At 44.4% G+C, this 22,120-nt stretch overlaps 1 protein-coding gene across 5 annotated transcripts in view; it reads left to right on the forward strand.

Annotated features, from left to right (window-relative positions):
• SLC41A2 (solute carrier family 41 member 2) overlaps positions 1-22,120 on the forward strand; it is a 192,275-nt gene that overhangs the window by 50,096 nt on the left and 120,059 nt on the right. For 2 of the 5 annotated variants that reach the window (XM_073620285.1, XM_073620287.1), the window contains exon 2: positions 18,406-18,556. The exons of 2 other annotated variants lie outside the window; for them this stretch is intronic. The gene's annotated coding sequence lies outside the window, so the exon portion shown is untranslated. Of the gene's footprint in view, positions 1-17,791; positions 17,922-18,405; positions 18,557-22,120 lie in introns of all 5 variants that reach the window. One more of the 5 variants, XM_073620286.1, reaches the window with a different exon arrangement.

A 22,120-nucleotide genomic window follows, 5' to 3' on the forward strand; every position in this document is an offset into this window, starting at 1 on the left:
GCCAAGAGCACATACCTTCTCATGCTGTTTCTGTCTCAGCGTTCCACGCTGCACAGCTCTTCCGACCGGCTCCAGGTAGGATGGGATGGGGGGATTTCTACTTAGGAATGTTCCTCCCAGGCCAAGGGGAGGCTGAAGGTGGGCTGTAAGGCGGTTTTTATACCGCACTGTCGCTGCCGCCGCCGCCATTGCATCTATGCAGGTCCCATCGCTGCCTGCCTCTCTCCTTCCTCCTCCACCCCCAGCCTTCCTCCATGCTTACTCTGGAAGGGTCAGGCTCACGCGGGAAGCACTTGTTTTCGAAAAACGAAGGGGGGGGGGCGGGGCGTCAGCTCAGCGTGCTCAGACGCCCACAGTGCCAGAAGCATGGCTACTTAAAGCACACTCTACAGGTGCTCTGAGCCTTGGAGGGACACAGAGCTGACAGTCGCATGTAAGGTGGGACACAGGCATTCTCCTAGGCTGCATTTACTAAGGTAACACCGGACTGGGCATTTGGTAGCAAGGCCTTTGCCAGACTACATCGCTCAGCAGTCAGTGTTCATTTTGGATACCTCACACCTTGTTGCTTTGCACTATGGGTAGAAGAGGTTCAAGTACCCCCAGAACCAGAGACACTAGGGGATCTCGTTCAGGTTCTGAGGACCCCCTATCTGGTACATCCCCCCCCCCCCCCCGAGGGTCCAGGGACAGCTGGACAGGGAGAGCCATTGGGGTCTGGGGCTATACCTGCTTCCGGCACTTCAGCCCCTGTATACATTACACAAGAGGTTTTTTCCTCAACCATTACTGGGTTAGAGGAAAGATTTAATGGCCGTGATTACAGCTTCACTCAGTGGAAGAAAACGTACTAGGCCTTCCTCTGTTTCCCAAGACCCTCAAACAGAGGAGCTCTGGGATAAAGGAGATGAATCCCTTTCAGAGGATCAGGATGGGACAGATAATTCCTCTTCGGAGGAATCAGGTGGAGAGGGACCCTCTGCGACTTCCCAAGAGGAGAAAGTCTTAGTGCAGATCCTTACTGGATTGGTCCGCTCCACATTTAAGTTGCCGTACCTGAAGCTGTTAAAGAATCCTCTTCTGCTTTGGGGTCACTGAAACCTTCCCAAGCAGCACATGCTTTTCCTGTTCATAATTTGCTTGAAAAGCTTTTTTATTCTGAGTGGGATCACCCAGATAAGCGATTTCTTCCGCCGAAAAAGTTTTCAACACTTTATCCTATGGAAGAAACATTTATTAAGATGTGGGGAATGCCGGCCATTGATGCGGCCATTTCCTCTATAAATAGTAGTCTGACTTGTCCTGTAGACAACGCTCAGATGCTCAGGGATCCTGTGGATAAATAGATGGAATCCTTATTAAAGGATGTTTTTTCCTTAGCAGGATCAGTGGCCCAACCTGCAGTAGCAGCGATTGGAGTTTGTCAATACTTAAGAGACCATGTTAAGTAGGTCATCAAAGTATTACCTGAACAACAGGCCCAGGGGTTTGCTAACCTTCCAGTGGCCTTATGTTATGTTGTTGACGCCATCAGAGATTCTATCATGCAAACCTCTCGCCTTTCACTTGGGTTGGTGCATATGCGTAGAATCTTATGGTTGAAAAATTGGTCAGCCGAAGCACCATGTAAGAAGCTCTTGGCTGGGTTTCCTTTTCGTGGTGCAAGGTTGTTTGGAGAAGACTTGGATAACTATATCAAGAGAATCTCTTGTGGGAAAAGCACTCTCTTACCTGTTAAGAAGAAGAGTAAGCATCCCTCTTTCAAACGGACTCTTTCCCCAGTGCCAGGGGCTTCAGCCTCCAGGCAGTCACGACGGCCTCCTCCGTCTGGGGCAAGAAACAAGAGTCAACCCCAGGAACAAAAGAAGTCCTGGGGGAAGAAGTCTTCTAGACAAGACACTAAGACCTCTTCATGAAGGGGCGCCTCCGCTCGCTCGAGTGGGGGGAAGACCGCTACAGTTCTCAAAACTCTGGCAGGAGGACTTCCAGGACAGATGGGTAATCTCCACGGTAACCTTAGGGTACAAGCTGGAGTTCCAAGAATTTCCCTCTCCTCGTTTCCTCAGATCAAGTGTTCCCAGAGACCCAGAGAAGAAGCAGTCACTCCTTCTAGCGTTAGAGCGACTTTTGTCGCAAGAGGTCATTATGGTGGTTCCCACAAAGGATCAAGGATTGGGCTTCTATTCCAACCTTTTTACGGTCCAAAAATCCCTTGGATTTAAGGGATCTGAATCGATTCCTAAGGATTCAGTCCTTCCGCATGGAATCAATTCGGACAGTAGTCTCCATCCTGCAGGGAGGAGAATTTTTGGCATTGATAGACATCAGAGATGCATATCTACATGTGCCCATTTTTCTGGCTCATCAGAAGTTTCTACGCTTCGAGATAGGAGGGCGCCATTTCCAGTTCGTGGCTCTGCCTTTCGGGATAGCCACTGCACCTCGAGTGTTCACAAAGGTCTTGGCCCCTCCTCTGGCCAGATTAAGGGCTCAGGGTATAGCTGTCATAGCATACCTAGACGACCTGCTCTTGATAGACCGGTTGGTGGCTTCCTTGAACGAGAACTTGAAGACCACGGTCAAGTATCTGGAACATCTAGGTTGGATCCTCAACCTAGAAAAATCTTTCCTAAAACCAGTAAGAAGACTGGAGTATTTGGGTCTGATCATAGATACAAGCCAGGAGAAGGTATTTCTTCCTCAGGCAAAGATCACTGCTTTTAAGGGAGCTGATTCTGACAGTCGGGACCAAAAAGGGTCCTTCTGTCCGCCTTTGTATGAGGCTGCTGGGAAAGATGGTGTCTTCATTCGAAGCAGTTCCCTATGCTCAGTTCCATTCAAGACTACTACAACACAGTATTCTGTTGGCCTGGAACAAGAGGGTTCAGGCATTAGACTTTCCGATGCACTTGTCACATGCGGTGTGTCAGAGCCTCAATTGGTGGTTCATACCCGAAAACCTGCAGAAGGGGAAATCCTTTCTACCGGTTACCTGGACGGTGGTAACAGATGCCAGTCTGTCAAGTTGGGGAGCAGTTCTGGAACAGTCTGCGATCCAGGGGTTATGGTCCAAGACCGAGAGGACCTTACCCATCAACATTCTGGAGATCCGGGCGGTATACCTAGCCCTAAGAGCCTGGACTATCAGGCTACAGGCTTGCCCTGGCAGGATCCAGTCCGACAATGCCACAGCAGTGGCTTATGTCAATCATCAGGGAGGCACCCGGAGCCGAGCTGCTCAAAAGGAAGTGAACCAGATCTTAGTCTGGGCAGAGATGCATGTGCCATGCATATCGGCAGTTTTCATTCCAGGGATAGAGAACTGGCAGGCGATCTAAGTCGCCAGCAGTTACTCCCAGGGGAATGGTCTCTACATCCCGACGTCTTTTTGGCCATATGCCAAAGATGGGGTGTCCCAGATGTAGATCTCTTTGCATCCCGATTCAACAAAAAGATAGACAGATTTGTGGCAAGGACGAGGAATACTCTTGCATGCGGGATAGATGCGTTGGTGATTCCGTGGCATCGGTTCTCACTGATTTATGCATTCCCGCCTATTCTGCTGCCACGACTACTTCGCAGGATCAGGCAGGAAAGGAAGTCTGTACTTCTGGTGGCCCCCGCTTGGCCCAGAAGGACTTGGTATGCAGAAATAGTAAGGATGACGGTGGGTTCCCCGTGGACCCTACCGGTAAGCCCAGACCTGTTCTCTCAAGGTCCAGTGTTCCATCCTGCCTTACAAACGCTAAATTTGACGGTTTGGCTATTGAGACCCACGTTCTGAAGAGTCGTGGGCTTTCAGGTCCTGTCATATCTACCTTGATCAATGCAAGGAAGCCAGCTTCCAGAATGATTTATCATAGAGTCTGGAAAGCTTATGTATCCTGGTATGAATCCAGGGGTTGGCATCCCAGAAAATATGTCATAGGTAGAATTCTTGATTTTCTACAATTGGGATTAGAGATGAAGCTGGCCTTGAGTACCATCAAGGGCCAGGTCTCGGCTTTATCAGTATTGTTTCAACGGCCACTTGCTTCGCATTCTTTGGTCCGAAACTTTATGCAGGGGGTGATGCGTCTCAATCCTCCGGTTAAGGCACCTCTAAACCCCTGGGATGGTGGATGTGAGAAGGCATGAGGATGTCGCCTTTGGGCGTAGTGTGCTGCAGACAGCGGTACAGGGTCCTCAGGTGTGATTGCACCCTACTTGGTTGTGATTCCCCCCCCCCTCAGTTGGCATTGCTTTGGGACATCCCATCAGTTATTACTGTGGCTCTGAGTCCCGTGATGTCCGAGAAAGAAAATAGGATTTTTTATAACAGCTTACCTGTAAAATCCTTTTCTTTCGATGGACATCACGGGACACAGAGGTCCCGCCCCTCTTCTAATACACTTATATTGCTTTGCTACAAAACTGAGGTATCCCTGGAAGAGGAGGGATTATATAAGAGGTTGAACTTCCTGATTAGGGTGTGACCAGTGTCCAATACCTAAAGGTACCTACATAACCCATCAGTTATTACTGTGGCTCTGTGTCTCGTGATGTCCATCGAAAGAAAAGGATTTTACAGGTAAGCTGTTATAAAAAATCCTATTTTTACTATACAAATATGCAGTACATACAAAACTATTACAATCTTAGGAATACAATACAAGACTGACAGATCTATAACAAGCAAAATGCCTAGCAAACAGCCTGTGGTCTATATCAGTACAAATACACTTAAAGGTTACTTATCTTCTGTTACTGTATGTTTGTGATCTCCATTGGCAATGATTCTTCTGGAGATCAGGCACTGTTCTTGTATCATGAGTGGCTTCTGATCTTCAAAGCATGATGATGTGTGTATTCTAGTCTCTACTCATCCCTTTTTTTTAAGTTTGTTGCCAAAAGTTAATGATTACAAACTTGTTTCCATAACAACCGACTAACAGTCATTCTTTCAGTTTGAGAGACTCTCTCTTACTTGTTTACTGTAGCTATAGAGACAATAGCCTATTCAAACTGTCAATTGAATACAACAATGGTATCTAACCCCATTGTATGAAACAGCATTTGTTTGAGAAATCTACTCAAGCCAAAAAACTGACAGTAATCTGACCAACTCACTATTGTAATATTGTCCCATGAATCTTATGTCTGCCTAACCTAACACTGTCGCCCCTGGCCTCCTCGCGCAGGCGGATGCTCCCCTGCCCCTGGCCTCCTCGCGCAGGCGGATGCTCCCCCTCCTCGCGCAGGCGGATGCTCCCCCTCCTCGCGCAGGCGGATGCTCCCCCTCCTCGCGCAGGCGGATGCTCCCCCTCCTCGCGCAGTCGGATGCTCCCCCGCCCCTGGCCTCCTCGCGCAGTCGGATGCTCCCCCGCCCCTGGCCTCCTCGCGCAGTCGGATGCTCCCCCGCCCCTGGCCTCCTCGCGCAGTCGGATGCTCCCCCGCCCCTGGCCTCCTCGCGCAGTCGGATGCTCCCCCGCCCCTGGCCTCCTCGCGCAGAAATCAGCACCCTGAGCGGCCTCTGCACTACCAGGGTGAAAACACAAGACAGGTGGGGGGGTGGGGCTGCCCCTGCCAGTCAACCCATCAGCCCGCAGCTCATTGGTCTCCGGACCAACCGGGGGGCAGCTTGAAAGGAGGGGGTTGAAAAAGACAGGAGGAGGGCAGTGTTCCAGGACAGAGGAGAACCTCACTAGTATCAGGTCAACAGGCAGCAGTGGGTGGAGGGGCCTGTGCAGTCCCAATTAGGCACTGTGTGTGGGGCGCGCGACGAGGTACTGATAAGCTGGGGGTGCGAGGTCACCACGGGGATGACAGTGTTCAGGAGGGTTTCAGGCAGGTGTCCGGCTCCTTCACCCGATCTTTTCCCAGCCGGATTTTCTCACCCTGTGCCCTCTGCTTCCAGGCAGCAGGGTGGGCACTCTGCATGGAGCCACCCAACTGTGGGCTGGGCTCCTCACTGCTGGGACCAGCCTCCCCCCTGCTCATTGTGCCATTGGTCGGTTGTGCAGGGGATCCCTCAACCATGGCGCCCTAGGGCATCCATGGGTGCAGTGTGTGTCAGAGCACAATGGAGCCCCCCTCGGGGCCCGTGTGCAGTGAACACCTTGCACCCATGGATGATACGCCACTGGACCGCATACACACAGGGCATTTAGCTGCAGCCAGTTTGTGTGCAGCCAGAAATGCCATCCCTGGACACAAATTGTCAGCGTCCAGGACTGGCCCCTAATCTTCTTCCCTTTTTTTTTTTTTTTTGCTCAGTGATTACATGTGAGTAGTGCGTAGGGCCAGTCATTAAATTGTACAGAGCCCAAATCTGACTGCAGCCCAAAGCTGTGTGCATAGGCCTGAAGTTACTCTGCTGACCCCGATTCTTGTCGCTGGAGATCCTAATAGTCCATGTGAATGCAGCCTTAACACATTAATGTATTTTTAATGCAAGCAGTGGAAGTAACTAAATTTACCTCTTATCAGCCTGGCACAGCAGAGTTTGGAGAGCAGTGGGAGAAAGAAGCAATACAAGTAGCTAATCAGGTGTACTGCATTGTGAGGAACGTGTTTATAGGAAAGAGCAGAGAGACCGAAAGATGAGTTTATCAGTGAAGGGAATATATTCTAAATATACTTGCACTGGAAGTTAGAAATGTTAAACCAAATAATCAAAAATAAAGTTGCAGCTGCTGTACACAAAGTGCTATACACTTGACAAATGAAATGAATAAATTACAGCGCTCGCAGTGATGCAAATAATATATCAATGAATACAGTGAAAACAATTCATAAGTAGGTGAATGTCCATATATTGGTAAATGATGTGCTCCAATTTATAAAGTGTCCCCACTCACCGGATGGAATGGGCCCCTAGCTTTTCAGTTTAGGGGTCATTCAGGCTTAGAGTGTTGGCCAGGGATGGCAAAGTCACATAAGGATACAAGGAAGATCTCCCATGCTCATGACAGTCATGTGTGGATCATGGTGCCCAAAACGAGATAAAGAAAGGGGACTATAGTGAAGTACTGTTTGGTAAAGGTGTTTTATTGCGCAGATAAAAAAAGGTACTTACAAGATGTAGGTTAAAATAAGCATGGATAGGCAAAGGATTGCAATGGAAAGCGCTGCTGCTAGCATCTGTTCCACCAACTCAGCTCAGAGAAGGAAGGGCTCAGCCCAGCCCTGAAGCAGTGGATGGAAAGTGGACCTCAAGGGTAGATGATGGAAGATCGTACTTCAGAGAAACGAACTCCAAAGCACACAGCAAGTATTGGGTTATTCCATTGGCATTGAACATGAAAAACAAATTGATCCACATATCATAATACCGTAAGATCTTTTATTTTTTAAAAAGAGGGGTTCACACTTACAGGAATGTAGATAAAAACAAGCTTGTTCTTTAAAAGTGAAGAGCGATTTCCACAAACGTCACCAAACGCGTTTCGTCCTAATGGACGACATCTGGGGTGTGAGTGTCGTGTGCAATCGCTGTAGTCTATATAGGGGGACTTGCCAATAAAAGAATAGCCCTAAAATGAATCACAGGGGACATCTGGGACTGCTTCCGTGGTAGACCAAGATGGCGACGGCGTGCATTCCACGCCTCGCATGCAAGATCTGCTGTAGTTGGAGAGAAGGGTGGAAATGAAAACATGCGCTCCACGTCTCCCCGGCCACCACATCAGGAAGTGGTCCATGCCTCGCTCTCGCATTCTGTCATTGGATGAGAGGTGGAAACGCTACCAATGCCTTCAACCTTGCTAATCAAGCCCGTCCCACCTCACCCATACGTTGCCGCAAGGTGAAGGCGGTTACACATGATGACACCCACTTAGAAGCGGTACCACAAGCAACTGAGAAGAGTGGGGAGGGGGGAGAGTGGAACACAATAAAGGATCAAATACAAAATGCATCTCTATGAGCTGAACATGGGACGCAGATAATAAATGGCATAAAACCCATTAATAAAAAAGAGCTTAATGCAGATAATAATAAATCTGCCCACTGAATTTGGCAAAGTCAGGGACACATGCCAAAAGGCAGGAAAGCGATCCGGATACCCTAAAATAAAAATGGATAATCGTAAATGGTAAACAAACCCCCTGGTTAACGGAGAGTAAATGTGTCATGTATGTTCTCTGATTTGGCACATTTAAGGTGCACATACCAAAGGGCAATACAGACTCCCTAAAGTAAACTAATGCATAGCCTAAAGGGAAGTGATGTTAAATTGACCCCCTTAAGTGACTAAGGGTGAACAGGGCATAATATAGACCCATACAGCAATGGATCATACCTACAAGATACAAACCATGCATAAACATTAACCATTAAAGGTATATAAATACATTTAAAATATAAAAATTGCTAGAGATGACTGAAAATAACCTAAAAAGGATGAAAAAGCCTTATTAATAAATGCATTGATGTCCCACTTCACATTCATACCATATGCAAAATATGATTTGAGTTCATATACCCAATAAGTTTTGAGTCTGGATACACCTCATTTAGATGAACCTCCCTGCCAAAGAGAGGTAAACCCATCTATTGCTAAAAATTGAGTAGTGGTTGGGTCCTTCTGATGGAAACGGGCATAAAGTTTAACCACACTGTTTCTTTTTTCCCAACCTAATGTTGAAAATATGTTCACCAACTCTAGTTGAGAAACTACATGTGGTCCTTCCCAAATAATGTTTCCCACACAGCAGGTGATTAAATACAAGGCACGATTTGTGGCACGTGATAAACGGTTTAATGCAATAGGATCTATGTGTAACATTTGATATGAAGGAAATTGTGTTCTTTCTACCAAGTGTGTTATGGAGACAGACATTGCATTTTTTACATGTGAAGTAACTCTTCAAGTTATGAAAAAACGTGGGCCGCGAAGGGGGGTTGATAATGTTGGGAGCAATTTGCATTTGAAGTGATGGAGCTCCTCTATAGATTACATCAGCCTTGTCTGGTAGCAACGGCTTAATAATGTGGTCATTCTTCAGTACCTTCCAGTGTTTACTGAAGCTATGTTTAATTTCTCACTGTTGGATGGAGAAGGACGTGAAGAGTGACCATTTGAAATCCTTTGTTTATTGGTTCTAGACTGGGGATTATTCTGAAAGAGTTCCCCTCTATCCAATTCTCCTGTTCTATGTAATTTTTTGGTCGGAGTCAGATTAAAGATAACCCTTTTCTAGAAATTTGTCTATTACCATAGATGCCGGCATCTCAAAGTCTTGGATGTTGGTGCAGTTGCGTTGAAGCCTTAAGAACTGGCTACGTGGGACAGAACGTAGCGAGCTCTGATGGTGGCAGCTGTCGACAGGAATGTACGAGTTCCTATCAGTTGGTTTGAAGTAGGTGCTTGTACTTAATTGATTGCCCATTACTTTGATAACCAAATCTAGAAAATGGATTTCTGTGGGACTGGCCTCAAATGATAACACAATGCCTCTACTATTGTTGTTAAGAGTGGCCATATATGATTCAAGTGAATCCAAACTGCCATTCCATAGGAGGAGGATGTCGTCTATATAGCATGCCCAGTGAATGATCCCTGATCTCTTATGGGCATAGACGGCATTCTCCTCCCACTAGGCCATAAATAAATTGGCCAAACTGGGGGCATATTTTAGCCCCCATAGCTACCCCCATTGAACATGAAGTAGTTATGGCCTGTGGCAAAGGATAAAAATTCCATAATGAACTGTTTTTGGTTCTGAGGTAAATGTGAATCTTGGAATACATAGTATTGAACTGCTTCAAATCAGAGTTGATGTGAGATGCAGGTGTAGAGGACGCTACGTCTGCCGTGACCAGTAAGCAACCCGCAGGGAATTTAATACTGGACAACAGCTGAATGGTATCTTTAGTGTCCTTCAGATAAGAAGGTACTTGTTTAACTAAAGGCTGTGAATAAAAATATATATATATCTACCTGTTCTTGAAGTGACTGAATCTATCCCACTGATGATGGGACGTCCTGGGGGTTTAGTAGCGTGCTTATGTATCTTTGGGAGATAGTAAATGGTAGGTACACGCAGAGCTGATGAGACAAAAAAATGCATACACTTTTTTTTTTTTTTATTTAGAATGAGTCAGAAATGCCTCGCTTAACAATAATACCCAAATCCTTTTTGAAGCGATTAGTGGGATCACAGGATTATGGACTATGTTTCACAATCGCTTAGGATGTTTAACATCTCATTTTCATAGTCACATTTGTCCAGGATAACGATAGCACCACCCGTATCTGTTGGACGTACCACCAGATCCTTTTCTCTCACATAGTTGTTTCAACCCAGCTTTAACCGATTTGGTTATTATAAGGTCTTTTGATCACCAGTGCGTCTAAGTCACCAAGGACCAAGTCCTTGAAGATGTTGATAGATTAGGAAACTAGCCAAACTATAATGGTTGGCTACTGGGTTGGCAAGTAAATATCTCGAACATTCAACTTGCGTACATATTTGTGGATATCAATAAAAGTGTGGAATTTGTCAAGTTTCTGACCTCAGGCACGCCCTATTCTATGATGCAGTAAAGCATAGCATAATGGGAAATTAAGTTTTCTGGATGTCCCAGGAAGTCAGGGCTTCCAAAGTATTTAAAAAAAAAAAAAATTCAGCAAGCATGTTCAGTTTCTAAGCTGGTATACACAAGGTATACCAGACCTGGCGAAGGCAAAGTTTCAAAAGCTTTACTGAAGAATAAGTTAACAGGACATTCCAACATAAAGTGCAGTCTCTATTCCCTAGCTCATTCTTGTGGCTGCTCCAGCATACCTGCACAGAAAGGAGTCCATATTTGGCAGAGTCCATAATAGCAGTATCCAGGATTGGCATCTTCAGGACGGAAGGAAAGTCCCAGCATTTCCTTCAGGCTGTTGCAGGATCCTGAGGGCAGGTGTGCCATAATTGACATTCTGGCCTTGGCATCTTCAGCAGGCCAACAGGACAAAGTCTGGCCATGGTTCCAACAGCTACTCATGTGCATGAATGCTGTATGAGGTATAAGTCAGTTCTCTGGAAACCATCCTATATCCACCAAGACCAAAGCCATGCCCCTTCCTACTATCTTCCACCAGCACTCCACAGTCCTACTTAGAGGATCTTCTCCACCTAAAGATCAAGTGTTGCTAGGCGCAGGACCCTGCGTTCACTGTGTCTGGTCTTCCACAGTGCACAGAAAGTGGAGGTGCAATTGTTTTGAGAGAAGTGGAGCAGAGCTGTATGAGGTGATTACATGCTAATGATCGATTTGAAAGAGAAGCTGAGCTGAGCTACAAGCAGTGAGGAAAGGAGAAACTGCCTTGATTTAATCTCTGTGAAGCTGTCAGCGTGAGCACACTGCTTGGAGAGCATAGGAGGATCAGCTGTTGTGGCGTGAAGGAGAGGAAAGGAGTGACCATTATACGTCTTTTACTCATCTGTGAGGTGAGCAGGCAATTTGGCTGGTGAAGGATACACAAGTATTGATCTCAGTTGGGACAGCGGTGGATTGTTTTATACACTGTGATAAATGAACTATTTTTTCAATAATAGATGTTATACACACATGGACTGCTTCACTGGGATATCAATCATTCTTTTGAATATATAAAGTGGTTTAATACGTTTTTAAAAAAAATGTTTTTAATATAAATATGTAAATGTCATGCAGCGCTTCACTATAAGGAAATAAATGCAATATAATAACCTACAAAGAAATGTTTGAAAATTATGCAAATAAAGTAATAACCTAAAAAATTTAAAAAACAATATATATATAAACTGAAAAAAAAAAATTAATAACGGGGGGGGGTTTGGGGGGTGCAGAATAAACATAAATATAAATGAAAAATTGAAAGACTAAAAAAAAAGAATAAAAAAGTGGATGGATATGAAATTTACAAATTTACATGTTAATGGCATTAAAAAGAAAAAAAATCTATTAAAACCAATATTACCAATTTGGCAGAAAATCTTAAATGATTAATCCACTGGGTCTCGTTTCGAGAGATGGCCCGCTTAAGGTTACCTCCTCTCCAATGTCCCTCAATTTTGTCTATACCACAGAATGTCAAACCACTCAGATCCCTCCCATGATGGAGTCTAAAAAACACTTGGTCCAAGAACATACACACCACCTTGGGTGGGTCTATCACATTGGATGCTAATTTTAAACGTAAAGTGGGGATGAACTGTGGTCTGCTTTTCTTTTTATTGTCCAATCAAGTTGAGGAGGAGACCCCGTAAGCCAAAATGAAACTGCAGCAGAGAAAGATCAGGTCCCCATCTCTGCGAGACAGGGCCGTGCTGTGCTGTGTGCTATAGCAGGCCTGGATGGACAGAAGTACAAATCCTATGGCAGGTAAAATAGCTCTCCTATAATGATTTCATCTGTATATTTAGCTGTTTAGCTTTAAAGGAGAAGGGTTATTTTTTTTTTTTTTTAAACAAACACACATACTCTCCTTCATGCTGCAGCATCAGTCTGATGCTGCAGCATCAGTCTGATGCTGCAGCAGCCCCCGCCAGCCCTAAGCCCAAGAACTGAGCGATCACATGAGCAGCTGACTCAGCCTCTCAGCGGCATTGCTTTGAGGCAGCCAGCTGCTGATCAGGCATCTGGGTGGATCTTGACAATATGGTTAGGATCCTTCCAGAGCCTGAAGCAAGTAAGTGCACTTTTGTGGCTCATGTGAGAAGTATGGCCAAAAAGCTTTGGCCATACTTCTCTTTTAAGCTTTGAATAGAGTAGAGCAGGGGTATCCAAACTGTGGCCCTTTGCTTGCCTTTTTTTGGGGCACTATTCCTCTTAAAGACTCTAAAAGAAGGGCACTATTTCTCCCCCTAATCCTAAATATGGGACATTGTTTACCCCACTGATGGACAGGACATCCCACTCCACACTTCAGCCCCCTAAAGTCTGAAGAACAGTAAACTTGCCCTTTGGCGACCCCTGGAGTTAAGAAATGTTTAAACCTGTATTGTAACCATTCTCTCCGGTAGGGATGAGCTTCGAGTTCGAGTCGAACACATGTTCGACTCGAACATTGGCTGTTCGCAAGTTCGGCGAACAGCAAACAATTTGGGGTGTTCACGGCAAATTCGAATGCCGCGGTACACCCTTTAAAAGTCTATGGGAGAAATCAAAAGTGCTAATTTTAAAGGCTTATATGCAAGTTATTGTCATAAAAAGTGTTTGGGGACCTGGGTCCTGCCCCAGGGGACATGGATCAATGCAAAAAAAAGTTTTAAAAATGGCCGTTTTTCAGGAGCAGTGATTTTAATAATGCTTAAAGTCAAACAATAAAAGTGTAATATCCCTTTAAATTTCGTACCTGGGGGGTGTCTATAGTATGCCTGTAAAGGGGCGCATGTTTCCCGTGTTTAGAACAGTCTGACAGCAAAATGACATTTGAAAGGAAAAAAGCCATTTAAAACTACTCGCGGCTATTGCATTGCCGGTCCGACAATACACATAGAAGTAAATTGGTAAAAACGGCATGGGAATTCCCCACAGGGGATCCCCGAACCATAATTTAAAAAAAAGACGTGGGGGTCCCCCTAAATTCCATACCAGGCCCTTCAGGTCTGGTATGGATATTAAGGGGAACCCCGGCCAAAATAAAAAAAAATGACGTGAGGGTCCCCCTAAATTCCATACCAGACCCTTCAGGTCTGGTATGGATTTTAAGGGGAACCCCGTGCCAAAAAAAAAAAAACGGCGTGGGGTCCCCCCAAAAATCCATACCAGACCCTTATCCGAGCACGCAACCTGGCAGGCCGCAGGAAAAGAGGGGGGGACGAGAGAGCGCCCCCCCTCCTGAACCGTACCAGGCCACTTGCCCTCAACATTGGGAGGGTGCTTTGGGGTAGCCCCCCAAAACACCTTGTCCCCATGTTGATGAGGACAAGGGCCTCATTCCCACAACCCTGGCCGGTGATTGTGGGGGTCTGCGGGCGGGGGGCTTATCGGAATCTGGAAGCCCCCTTTAACAAGGGGACCCCCAGATCACGCCCCCCCCGTGTGAAATGTTAAGGGGGTACAAGTACCCCTACCATTTCACTAAAAAACTGTCAAAAATGTTAAAAATGACAAGAGACAGTTTTTGACAATTCCCTTCTTCTTTCTTCTTTCTTCTTTCTTCTTTCTTCTTTCTTCTTTCTTCTTTCTTCTTTCTTCTTTCTTCTTTCTTCTTTCTTCTTTCTTCTTTTCTTCTCCGGGCCGCTCCGCACCCATGCTGGCATGGGGGGAGGCTCCCGCTGTGTGACGGCGTCTCCTCTTCTGACGGTTCTTAAATAACGGGGGGCGGTGCCACCCGGTGACCCCGCCCCGTCTGACGCACAGGACATGACGGGACTTCCCTGTGGCATTCCCCGTGACGTCAGAGGGGGGGCGGGGTCACCGGGTGGACCCGCCCCCCGTTATTTAAGAACCGTCAGACGAGGAGACGCCGTCACACAGCATGGGTGCGGAGCGGCCCGGAGAAGAAAAGATGAAGAGAAGAGTGGGAGCCTCCCCCCTTGCCATGGGTGCGGAGCGGCCCGAGGAGAAGAAGATAGAAGACGCCGCGGAGGAGATGCCGGAAGAAGAACCAGAAGAAGAAGAAGATGAAGGAAGATAGAAGAAAGAAGAAGCATTTAAATAAAGGAATTGTCAAAAACTGTCTCTTGTTATTTTTAACATTTTTTTTTTTTGTGAAATGGTAGGGCTACTTTTGTACCCCCTTACCATTTCACACAGGGGGGGGCCGGGATCTGTAGGTCCCCTTGTTAAAGGGGGCTTCCAGATTCCGATCAGCCCCCCGCCCGCAGACCCCCACAACCACCGGCCAGGGTTGTGGGGATGAGGCCCTTGTCCTCATCAACATGGGGACAAGGTGTTGAGGGCATGTGGCCTGGTACGGTTCAGGAGGGGGGGGGAGCTCTCTCGTCCCCCCCTCTTTTCCTGCGGCCTGCCAGGTTGCGTGCTCGGATAAGGGTCTGGTATGGATTTTTGGGGGGACCCCACGCCGTTTATTTTTTTTTTGCGCGGGGTTCCCCTTAAAATCCATACCAGACCTGAAGGGCCTGGTATGGAATTTAGGGGGACCCCCACGTCTTTTTTTTTTTTTTTTTAATTTTGGTTCGGGGTTCCCCTGTGGGGAATTCCCATGCCGTTTTTTATCAACGAACTTCTATGTGTATTGTCGGACCGGCAGAGTAGTTTTAAATGGCTTTTTTCCTTTTGAAATGTCATTTTGCTGTCAGACTGTTCTAAACACGGAAAACATGCGCCCCTGTATAGACACCCCCCAGGTACAAAATTTAAAGGGATATTACACTTTTATTGTTTGACTTTAAGCATTATTAAAATCACTGCTTCTGAAAAAATGGACGTTTTTAAAACTTTTTTTTGCATTGATCCATGTCCCCTGGGGCAGGACCCAGGTCCCCAAACACTTTTTATGACAATAACTTGCATATAAGCCTTTAAAATTAGCACTTTTGATTATTCATGTTCGTGTCCCATAGACTTTAACGGTGTTCGCGTGTTCGAACTAACTTTTTTCCTGTTCGCATGTTCTGGTGCGAACCGAACAGGGGGGTGTTCGGCTCATCCCTACTCTCCAGGAAAGAAAGTGGTGTGACATCCAGACTTTACTGGAACAAGACACACAGGGAAATCTTCCATTGGTGGTATCTGTTCCATTTTCTTGCAGATCTATTACCTGTTGTGTCTGTTGGACAGGGAATTAGAGGCATTCTCCCCAATGGGACACAGACAACAAAAAACAACCTGTCAGAGTTTCTAATGACTTGCTACGCTCTCCAAAATAAAATAAAAAAAAAAACTTTTGAGTTTAGGTAATGCATACTTAAGTCTTTGTCACTGTGCCCAGGTGAAGCAAAAAGCTCATAAGTCGATTGGCATAACTGAAAGGTTGCTCATTTTTTGTTTGTAGGTGTAATCGTTTGCCTAGTTATGGTTATGCAAGGATAAATGCATATTTCAATTGAAGATTTGTAATGTTAATGTTTGAGTCAATAGGGAAGAGAAGCTTTTTGTCGCTTGACCTATTAAATACAGAACACTACTGTCAGAATGTGTGGGCTGCTCTTTACTGTTTTACCAAATTTAGCAGTTCACGTATGAATATTTTTGCAGTGAATAATTCCTAAGTTGACCGTGTGTTTTAATTTAAATTGGGTAATCTTCTTTGTACCAATGCAAATATTTGTGCCGTCGTATGTTTAATAATGTACGTGGTACTGTGCAAATACCAGTGGTTAAAATAGAGCTTAAATCAAGCACTGGGCAGGAATCTTGGGCTGTAATCAATTTCACAGTTCTCCTTTTCTATAAACTGCCATGTTAAATTGGAACTCTAAATTGGAACGTTTTAAACATTTCTAAAATCCGTAAAAAAAAGTTACCTCTAGTCCAGTTATTGACTGTGTAATTCATTCAAGATACTACAACTAGTGCTGTACTTCTGGTCCACTACGACTCTCATATGTGGAAGTAATGTCACATATCTGCTCCATTCCTCCTTGGCGATGCACTTGTATTTTGTAAATGATTTACAGAATAGAAAGTTTTCTGTGAAATGGCCAAGAAGGGAGGGAAGGCTGATAAACAACCAGTGTTTGTGTATGAGAGCTGCAGCATACACAAATGTATAAGTACCTGGCTAGATTTAACTTTTTTGTTTCTTAAGGAACCCCCCCCCCCCCCCCATTTAAAATGTAAAGGATTTTTTTTCTACACAAGTGAAAGTGCAGTTTACATTACAGTTGCTCCACAAATATTATAGTTTACTGCTCCATAAATAGCACAGCACACCTCCGTAACCCCTCAGCACATCTTTGTACACCCAGAACACCCCTGTACTCTCTGTACCCCCAGCATGCTTTTGTACCTTTTTGGACATCTCTGCACTCCCAGAATGCCTCTGAACTCCCAGCACATCTCCATATCCACATTTTATCCTTGTACCCCCTTTCTCATCTCTGCACCCCCACACACATTTTTGCACCCCCTTCCACACCTTAACAGCCCCCAGCACACTTCCACCCCCCCCCATAATCCTCTGCACCCCTCATATGTATCCCCAAGTACACCTCTGTAACCCCAGCAAACCTTTGTATCCCAGCACACCTCTGCACCCCCAGACATCTTTGTACTCCCCAGCATGGCTTTGTTACCCCCAGTTGGCTCTGCACCCCCAGCACAGTTCTGTACGCTTCTGTATCCTTCAGAAAGTCTCTGCACCCCCCCCCCAAGCACATGTACTCCACTGAACATCTCTGCAATCACACACACACACACACAGACCTGCACTACCGATTGGCAGGTCTGTGATGCCTGCTATATTGGCTGAGCAACACACTGTACACAAGCCAGTGCCTGTCCCAATCAGACGCCCCTTCCCCTCCACTGTAAAATATGCATTGCTGGCCGGAGGTTTAAAAGGAGATGCCTGCACTATAGAGCTTCTCCCCACACCACTTTATAGCAGGCTCGAGTCCTCTCCTGGCTGTCTGCCTCTGCCTGCCTCCCTCCCTGCACATCGCTCGGCTGCACTGAGAGAAGGAGCAGAGCTGCCAGCCCGCTCCATGGGCACTGCTAATCACAAAATCCCTTTTGGATTGGCCGGGATAGCCACAACCGGAAGTAACGTGAGAAGGCTAGGAACAACGCCAAATTTGTTCCCTGTGCTGTTTTTTATTGGTACTGTGTAAGAGTCCACTTTACTCTGTTTTAATAAAGACGTTTTTTGCCCCGACATATTGCACTATTGGAGGTTTCTGTATTTTGTCCCCTATCTCACACTGAGGTACCTCCTCATACCATTGCGATCTTGGAGCGAATCGTTGTGCCCATAGGAGGCGCACTGTTACATCTGCCCACCCATGGAGGCCAGTGGAGAGCTCTGATGGTGATTGCTTGTTTTCCATAGCATTGAGGTGAGAGTTTTGGGAGACTTTAATATTAAAGAAGCCATAGCAGGATTACTTCTGGATCACCCTCTCGATCAATCTTGATAGAAACAGAATTATATCCATTTATTCATTCACTTTAAGAGGACTTGAACATTTATTAACACTTTTGCAATTTATTATATATTTTGCATCATTATTTATGTATTTATTTCATTTTTCAATTTTTGTTTTTTTAAATATTCATTATGATTTTACGGCTTTGGCTTTCCCTCATGGAAGGTGTCAGACACTTTTTTTCACATGATTCTATGTAAGGACACTTTTGAAGTACACACTGCATGTTTTAGGAGTATTAGATTTATGCTTCATTTATTAATATTACATATTGCACATTGTCACTTTATTTAGATGTTTTAGAACACATTTGTATTCATTTATATATCCTATCTGGTAAATATTTATTCAGTGTATCTATTACTACAATAAATCACTTTATTCACCTCTCTAGCAATACACACCAAACTGAGCATGTGCAACTTGTCCCCAAGGCTCTGTTCTATCAGGAGATGGTTTGAGGACTGTAGAAGAAAGGGAGGAGCAGAGAAGACAGGGTCAAACAGCCTTTTTAAACAATGCAAAGGATTAACCCCTTAGCCACAGTGAGTATAACAAGCATGCTTTACTGCATACACAGACTGATTTTACTGTTGTGGCTTTAGTAACACTTTTAAATCCCGAAACATAGACGGAAATTAAAAACTCAGCAGGACCCTTTTCCACTCCATTCAGACGAAACAAAGAAAAGTTTTGGCTGTTGCTAAATTTTAAGCTTCTATAGAGCATGCATATGCTCATGCTTAAATGCTAGTATAGTCCCATCTACTGGCCATCTGTCAACCAGTCATCAGAATCCACATTACCTGGCAGTGGACTTCCCTTTTTCTTTTTTTTTTTCTATACATTCTTGCTTTAGGGCCCTTTCACACTAGGGCGGCGTCGGCGGTAAAACTTTACCGTCGCTATTCGGCCGCTAGCGGGGCGGTTTTACCCCCCGCTAGCGGGCGAGAAATGGTTAAAAACCACTGCAAAGCGCCTCTGCAGAGGCGCTTTGCCAGCGGTATAGCCGCACTGTCCCATTGATTTCAATGGGCAGGAGCGATATACACTCCGCTCCTTCACCGCTCCAAAGATGCTGCTAGCAGGACTTTTTTTCCTGTCCTGCCAGCGCACCGCTCCAGTGTGAACCTTTGGGGCTTTCACACTGGAGACAAAGCAGCGGCACTTTCGGGTCGGTTTGCAGTCGCTATTATTAGCGGAATAGCGCCTGCAAACCGCCCCAGTGTGAAAGGGCCCTTATTGCTAAGGAAGCAGTATGGACTGTTTAGCCTATGTACATAGCAAAACATTTATAAATGCAGACCTTCCAGCTGCCTCAACAGCCAGATGGCTAAATTTATCAGCTTTGTGGCACACCTAGTAAAGAGGGGCAAGAAAGAACATAGGGAGCAAAAGATTTGTACAGAAGGGATCATTTACAAATCATAGAAGAAAGGTGGAATCTGTGGTTTTCCTTTGGTCTGGCAATTCTTTTGGTGAAGTTTGGATGTTGTCAAAAATGCCAGATCTTTCCATCTACTTTTCATTAAAGTATCGTCTTGGAAATTACAGTGAAAAATTCTCCTTCATTAACATTCACCGCTTTAAGTATATGCCCCTTGTTTGAAAATCTGTGAAATCTCCATTATTGTGTACTTGGACTTAATAAATTTGGAAAGCATAAAGAACGCTGCATTCCATACATAATGTATTAGTTTATTTAGCATTGGGTTTGATTATCTGTCTATTTAATCTTTCTGATCATCAGTGTCTTGGTGTGTGAACTATTAGGCCTCATGCACACTGGGCATTCTAATAACGTTATAAAAACGCCAGTAGCTTTGCAAGTGAGTTTTTCCGCATGTTTGCAATAGCGTTTTTTTAGTGTTTAGGGTGTTTTTTGATATATATATATATATATATATATATATATATATATATATATATATATATATATATATATATATATGTGTATATATATATATATATATATATATATACGTTTTATCTGCGTTTTTCAGCGTTAGAGCGTTTTTACAGCTGAAAAACTCCTCTCAGAACGCATTAGTTTTTTTTTTTTTTTTTTTTTGTAGCTAAAAAACACTCCAGCCAAAAACCATTGATAACAGCATATGTGTGCATGGACACATAGACTAACATGCTGGAGAGTTTGACTGTAGAAAAAAATGTCTGAAGCCAAAAACCGCAGCTGTAAAAACGTCCAGTGTGCATGAGGGCTAACTGTAAACCAGAAATTTTAGGATTTTTGTTTGCTATGGCTCCACCTAATTGTCCCAGGTAACATCTGAAAGTAGTGCAACAGCTAGCACAATGCCAAAGGTTGCTCTTCCCTGCTTTGATTGCTGGGTGCCCATAGTAATTGTTCACCATAAAGTACCATCTAAAGCTATAAACACTGTGTTGGACTTTGGAAGATGTTTTATGATACTAGATGAGTTTCTTACAAATTGATAACTGTAAAAAATGTCTTATCATATCTCTGGCTATAAGGAAAGCACATTTGTGTCATCTGTAAAGTGCAAGGGTTAAATGCTATTGCTTTCCGATGGCTTACTATACCCATAGAGTAGGAGATTTCTTGTTTTATTTCAAGCTGGTGGTTTTGTGTCTGGAGGATTGTGAAAAATAACTGTAATAGTATCTGCTCCTATAGGTAGGTGGCTTTACCTGTGATTTTTCCATATTCTGATGCCTTTCTGTTACTACTCTTCTTCCTGTAAAGATATTCGATTTGTAAGGCTTTAATGTACACGGGACGTTTGATATACTGAACTTTTGAGAATGTGTGTGAATTTTAATCATTTTTATCTTGGTGTTGAAAAATTAGTCTAAGTTTTTACACTCTTCCTGGTTGTACAGATACGTTCTTATTTTTTGGTGAATTCTGACTTGGCATAATGTGCTCATGTGGCTATTTAATACTTTTCTGTGAAGCAGTGTTAATTTAGTAGACTGAAATATTTTCGTCCGACTAAAACTAAAATGGCATTTTAGTTAAGACTATGACTAAAACTAAATTGAAAATTAACACTGCACTATCACATAAAATTAAGTAGGGGGCATCTGCTAAGCTGCTATAAGGAAAAAGGCTTTTCTCTTTTTTTTTTTTTTTGCTTAATATTCAATGTTGGTAATATATATTCAGGTAATATGTACGATGACATTACAGTCAATTGAGTTTACAGTTTTTTGGTTCTTTTATATTTTCAAGTAGTACTCCTGCTTGTCAAAAAGCAATATATTTGTTTATGAAACTTTTGGTTTTATTTATAAAAATGTTCTATGTTACAGCAGCTTAATCTGTGTCTGTAGCGCATACTCAAACCTTAAGACCCCTTTCACACTGATTTCAGGCGTTTTAGCGCTAGAAATGGTGCCTGTAAAGCGCCTGAAAACTGCCTCCTATGCTGCCCGAATGTGAAAGCCTGAGTTCTTTCCTACTGGGGCGGTGCACTTGCGTGCCGTTAGAAAAAGTCCTGCAAGCAGCACCTTTTTGGGGCGGTTTGGGAGCGCTGTACATCCTGCCCAGTGAAATGAATAGGCAGCACTTCAGAAGCGCTGCTATATGCCCTCTTTTAAGCCGCCTTCCGCCGTAAAGTGCGTCTTAAACAGCGCTAAAGCACCGCTTAAACGAGCGGCGCTTTATCGCTAATGCTCGGTTCGGCCCCAGTGTGAAAGTAGCCTAATACCAGAAATAACCTATTGTTAGATTTTTACTCCTGGAGTATATAATGAGTTTGGTAATTCTAAAGAAATGCTTAAATAATGCATTCAGATTGACCTAAACACATTAGATTTTAGTCAACTAAAATACGACTAAAGCAATTCAGATGGCTTAAATAGGAGTAAAACTAAAATGGCATTTTAGTCCAAAGACTAAAACTAAATCGAAATTTGATGTCAAAATTAACGCTGCTGTGAAGAAGCAAAGCAAAATGCTCCATCCATTCGACATCTTAGGCCTCATGTACATTGCTGCTGGTAAACAGACGTTTAGGAGCAGTTGGGCTTTTTTTTTTTAACAGCTCCTGAACTCTCCTGTATGTTATCTTATCAGTACATGTACACAGGTTCATTTATAGTCGTTTCTAGGCAGTTGAGTTTAG

This window comes from Aquarana catesbeiana, linkage group LG03, assembly GCF_042186555.1.
Source record: "Aquarana catesbeiana isolate 2022-GZ linkage group LG03, ASM4218655v1, whole genome shotgun sequence".
Classification (NCBI taxonomy): Eukaryota; Metazoa; Chordata; class Amphibia; order Anura; family Ranidae; genus Aquarana; species Aquarana catesbeiana.